A 6,450-nucleotide genomic window follows, 5' to 3' on the forward strand; every position below is an offset into this window, starting at 1 on the left:
CCTCAAAAGAATGAATATAAGAAATTAGGAAAGGGAAATAATAGAAATAAAAGTATTTTTATTATTTAATAATCAAATATTTAACACAAATAAAGGATGGAATATTTTGGCCTATTTTTATTATTTATGGCACTAAAATTTCAAAAACTTTTCCAACTTTACAAATGCATTTAAATTACTTCACCAATTGCTTTAGCAATTTTTGTTGATGATGAAGTAAAGTAAGTAATAGAAGCCAAGAGAAGGATGAGGCCAAAAAATGTTTTTTCCAATATAATGAGCCAAGGCTTACTTACATTTTTTTTTCTCTTTACTTTTCACCATCATTTTTGCATTATTCAATTACTGAAAATGAAAAATTTAATTTAATAAAATTAATTGAATTAATACTATTTTTTAATAAATTGATAAAAAATTTTTACTCTTTTTCAGATTAACACTATTTAATACTATATTTAATAAAAAATTCTTATTGCTTTTTTTAATTACCACCATCTTTTAATTAATATTATTTTTTAAAAAAATCAATATTATTTTTCTATCACAGTTATTGAAGTTAAGAAAAAATTTTTTTTTATTTAAAAATATTTAACTTTAAATGATTGACAGTTTATGAAGAAAGAGGAAGATAAAATATTGTAACACGAGGGAGAGGGAGAGACAGAGAGAGAGAGAGAGAGAAAAAAAAGGGAAAAAGTACTTTAAAAGAAAAAAAAACTGTAAATTTAATGGAAACGAAAATTTTCTCTACTTTTTGTCATTTTTTTTATCTTAATTTTTTTTAAAAAAAAAAAAAAGAATTTTTATGAATTTTTTTTCCGTTTTTTATTTTTCGGCTTTTTATCGTAACAAAAACATTTTCCTTTGAGTAAATGTGTACGTACGTTATGTGTTTGTCCTAAATTTTAAAAATTTTTATTCAAATTTTTTCTTCCATTTCTTTTTTTTTTTCACTTTTTTCTTTGCAATTATTAGAAATAAATTTTATGCTAAAATGATTTTGAGAGAAAAAAAAATAGTTTTAAATTTCACTTTGTTTTTATTTTTTAAATTATGTTTCAAAAATTCTCTCATTTCTTCCCACTTTTTTTCTTTTCGTTCAAAAATTCCTTCAATTCTTTTTGTTTTTATTTTTTTTTTAAATTTCGATATATTCTTAATTTTTTTCTTCCTTTTAAATATTTTTATTCCTTTTGTTCTGTATTTATTAGTTGGAATGAAATGTACGAAACAAAAAATGTATTGGAAAAATTTTTTTTTTCAAATTTTAGGAAAGTGAAAAAATTTTTTTTTTACAAAATAAAAATTGCTAAAGTATTTAATTTAAAATAATTAAACGAGAAAGGAATTTTTATTAGTAAGCGATAGATATTTATTTGAAAAAAAAAGTGATTTAAAGATAGTTCAAGTGAATTTGAATAAAAATTAGCCATAAAAAAAAATTGTTAAGGATAATATAATGTGTTATGTAAATTAATTTTTCAATTTCAATGAATTATTGTCGATTATTGTCGGATAATTTAGCACAAACTGGTGACATCTAAGCATTGGTGACATTTCAAGATCTCTTAAATGATCCACTTGTCACATTTTGCCATAATATTACTGCTGCTATTTGTTTGAGAGATAAAAATTTCTCACACTTAAATGTGAAATTGCTTATTGCAAATAATGATTATCAAATATTGGTATAATTGGAATGTAAATTTTAAACGAAAATGTAAATTTTAAACGAACGAATATTTTCGTATTTAATTTATTTTTAGTTTTAATTTTTATTCCAAATTTTAAAAGAAATTTTGATTTCTTTTTTTATTTCAAATTTCATTTTTTTATTATAAATTCTGGTGAATTTTTGTTATTCTTTCCTGCCATCTTTTTCTTTTTCTTTTGTATTTTCATAAAAATTGGCAAGTAATATTGTCGTATTATTCTAAAGTGTTATCAAATTTTGTATTTATTCTTATCATTCGTATTATTTGACGTTATCATCTTAATTTTGAATATAATCTATAATTTATTGCAAAAATTGATATCATTTTTATCATTCTATTACTCGTTTCATTTTTGTTTTTATCAATTTAATTATTAAATTTATTAAAATTTTTTATTAAAAGAACTGACGACAATAAAATGAAAAATCATTTATTCCATTTCCAACCTAATATCTCATTTGTTTAAAAGGTCAGGTATTTTCAACATTCATGTTACTTTGATATATGATAATAATAGTGATAGTAATAATAATAATAATAGTAATAATAAACAATAATAATAGCAATAGTAACAATAATAATAATTAATAATAGTAGTCAGTAGTTAGTAATAATAGTAATAATAAACAATAATAATAGCAATAGTGATAATAATAATAATTAATAATAGTAATCAATAGTTAATAATAATAGTAATGACTCTGATGACAATATTAATTACTAATAACAACAGTAATAATCTATCTCTGATGTATAATTTCGAGCTCTTCTTTGCTTACCTATGGATAATAAAGGTTCTTATCATTATGCTAACCAGGTAGTATTAAAATCCTGAAATCCTAAAAATGATTAGATGTTGCGAATTTTTCTTTTTTTTTTCACAACTTCAATTTCTTATCATTCCTTTACAATCTAAGTTGATAAGAAAAAAGTTTGATTTTTTGTTTTCAACTTTTTTTCCGTTATGAATGTGAGTGGAATTTTGTTTTAAATTAAATTTCTAAAATTTCAAAATTTCAGTCTTTTAATTTAAGTTTTTGATTTTCTTTTTTCAACTTTTTCTTTCGCTGTAAGTATGGGAATTTTATTATATTTATTTCAGTAATTCTACTTGATACATCCAATTCAACCACTGAGCTACGCTGGCAAACTCATTCAAACATGAAAGATGATGAGATTGGAGTAAGTTATGATTAATGATTTATTCAAATATTTGATGATAAATTTGAAAGATAAGATTTGCATTTCACATTTCTAATTTAAATAAATCTTTCCAGATTAAATTTCAGAGTTTCCAATTAAAATAAATAATTTCCTAAATTAAGTAATAAAATTTTGCTATGGAAAAAAAAGGCAAAAATATTTGAAAATCTTTTCCATACGAATTTATGTTTAACTTCTGTTTTTCTTTATTAAGAATTTAAATTTTACTAATTCTTTGCTAAAGAATTTTGTTTGTAAATTTAATCTATTTTATAAAGTCTCATTTAAATTTCATTTAAAGTAAAACTTATTTAATTATGTGAAAGAAATTAAAATTTGATGAAATTAATCTAACACAAGAATTTCATTTTTTGTAATTCATGTAGTTTCTTTTTTTTTAGTTTGAAATTTGTCAATACCTTACAATTTTATGATGTATGATGTTAGAAGGTGAATCCATTAAATAAGTCAGTTAACCTTGATGTTTATTAGAGTACCATTAGGTGGTAATAACAGTAGCAGTCGTCGTCATCGTCATGGGGTATTGGTAATTCTGTTCCATTATCCAGCAGTACTATTCATTATGTGACAGACGACACTACTACCACCACCAGCAACAACAATAACAATTTTTGTTTAGTATGTTAGATGTTGAAATGATAAGATGGGGTCAATTTAAATTTAGTGGAAATAATTTTCTTTTTTTGAGGTGAAAAGGATGAGACAATGAATGAGGACAAATAGATATGTATGCATAGATAGGTGGTGACTGTGATTAGTGTGAAATGGTACTTAATCATCAGGAGGTTAGGAGGAAAAAGGAGAGGAGTAAATATGAAGAAATGGTATGACATAAATGTTATCAATAAAGGAATGGTAAGTTAAAAGGTTAAAGGTAATGGAATGGAACGAAAATTGAAGTACCATTTTTGATAAATGGTCATGAGGTGGATGGACTCTTCTGTCACATTCAATTAAGTGGCTTTTATGATTGTGGACAAGCAATATTTTACAGCATTTGTCCATCAATTAGTTGATATTGTTGTTGTTTATGGTACATAAAACTGAAGAAATTGAAAGGAATTGAAATTTATATGTATTCTTTACTAATGAAATTAATTAATGAAAAGTATAAACAAAATTGTCAATTATCGAAATGGTTGGTTTGGAAATATGTTAGGATTATATTTAAATAAAATAAATAATTTGTCGAGTTCTTCATTCTTTTTCTTTTTTTATTAGAATAAAATAAATTAATAAATAAGTAAATAAATAAATAAACAAGGGATATTATTTTTTACATGAATATTATTTCCATTTATATTATCTAATTAGTTCTTTTAATAGGATAACTTACAAATATATTAGAATCGTTGGGTAAAATAAACAATTTATTGAGTTCTTAATTTCTTTTTATTGGAACAGAATAAATCAATAAATATGTGGATAAAGAAATGAATAAATAAATATTTTAGAAAAATAAATAAGATAAAATATTTTCAATTGTTTTTGTGATTAATTTTGATTTTAAACACAATTACAATCGGTAGTCTAATTCAGATTTAAATTTATTTTATAAAATTTCAAATGCTGCAATAAATCTGTTCGGAGAAACGAAGTCATTTTCAATTTTTCAGAGAAAAAAGAACGCGACGAACTATCGTTCCTTTTTTTTTTTTTTAGAAAGCAAAAATTTTTTTTTCGAAGCAATGAATAATTACAAAAAAAAAGAATGCATTCAGAAAAATTTTACAAATTCCGTTTTTTTGTTTTCTGTTTTTATTTGATTTATCAAAAATTTTTATAATTTATTTATTTAATTTATTTCTATTTTTATAAAAATTTGGAAAAGAATTTTTTTTTGACGAAAATTTCATTCAAATAAATAAACAAACAAACACAAATGAACAAATAAATAAACAGCGTAAAGTTTCTGTCTAAATTAAACAATTTTTAAAATTTTTCTTTAAAAAAAGCAAAAATTATCAATATTTTTAAAACCATTCATATTCTTTATGCCAATTATTTCACTAATACTAAAACTGTATGCTTAGTGAATGCATGACACAATTCATGTCACCAGTTGAACATTGGCAATATCTTAATGATGCCTGTCTAGCTAACGAGGTCATCATGAAGTTGACCAGAGATATCCATCCATATAATATGTGTTGCTCATTGTCTCACAAGGTCATTTCATCTATGCATAAAATAAGATAAAATACTCAGGTAAATAATACATACGAAATGGGTGAATTAATAAATACATTGAATAATGTAATTTGTAAATAATCAATCATAAATAATTCGAAAAAAAAAACTTTTTTTTCTTAATTTTTTCAAAATTATCCAAAAAAAAAACGGATGAATATTACATTAATTTATCGATTATTTAAATTTTTCAAAAGAATAAAAAATAATTAAAAATTATAAAAAATTTGTTTGGAATTGTAATTTAGCATTTAGTATTCTCTTTTTTTTTTGTGAATAAATTGGTAAATATGAGTTGAACGATTAAAATGAAATTTGAATTGTCCAAAAATTTTTTTTAAAAAAAAACTTTACAAAATGAATTTTTCCATCTTTTGTCTTTCTCCCTCTCCCTTTCTCTCCTCTCCCTCTCTTTCTCCCTCTCTCTCCCTCCTCTCCTCTGGTTTTTTTTCAATGTTTCCCTCGAATAAAATGAATTTAGAATGAAATATAATAGATAGTTTATAATGATGGAAAAAGTCTCCTTCCCTTTCATATTTGAGGGTGCTTATTAGTGACCAAAAGAATAGAGACCATTGTGATGTCCAAATGTCCAAATGTCCAATTTTACAATTATAACAGAAATGTGACAAAAAGGAAGGAGAAAAAAAGAGAATGAAAGAAGAGACATGCACACCTGTAGGATCAATTAATATTTCTTTTTCCTCTCTCCTTCTCTCTCTCTGTTACTTTTACCTTTTTAAATTTATATATGAGTTAGAACAAAAAGGAAAAAAAAAGATAAAGGGATTAAAAATGCGTATGATAAGAAGCAAATTTATCAGTGTTTTATCAAATAATCATTATAAAATGTCTTTTAATTATAATACTAATTGAAGTTTCTTCTTTATTCTTTATCAAAGTTTTATATAAGATTTGAGGAATAAGCAGAATTTTAATAAGTCTTTTAATTATATTATTAATTAAACAGTTTTTTTTCTTTTATGAAAAATTTATTTAACTCAAAATTTTATATGGCAAGAGATTTAAGGAAAAAAAATTTGAATAAATCTCTTAGTTGTGTTATTAATTAGGATTGGTTTCTTTTATATTTAATTCAAAATTTCATTTGATAAGAGATTTGAAGATTTTAATGAGTCTCTTAATTGTATTATTGATTGAAGCTTTCTTTTTTTGAAAAAAATTTATTTAATTCACAATTTTATACGTTGAAAGATTTGAGAAATGAAAAATTTTTAATAAATGAAAAGAAAAGTATTTGTTCAATTAAATTCCAATAATTTTTTTTACCATATACTATTTTAAATGCTTGAAATTCATT

This window comes from Loa loa (genome assembly GCF_000183805.2).
Source record: "Loa loa unplaced genomic scaffold supercont3.205, whole genome shotgun sequence".
In the NCBI taxonomy this organism is placed as follows: Eukaryota; Metazoa; Nematoda; class Chromadorea; order Rhabditida; family Onchocercidae; genus Loa; species Loa loa.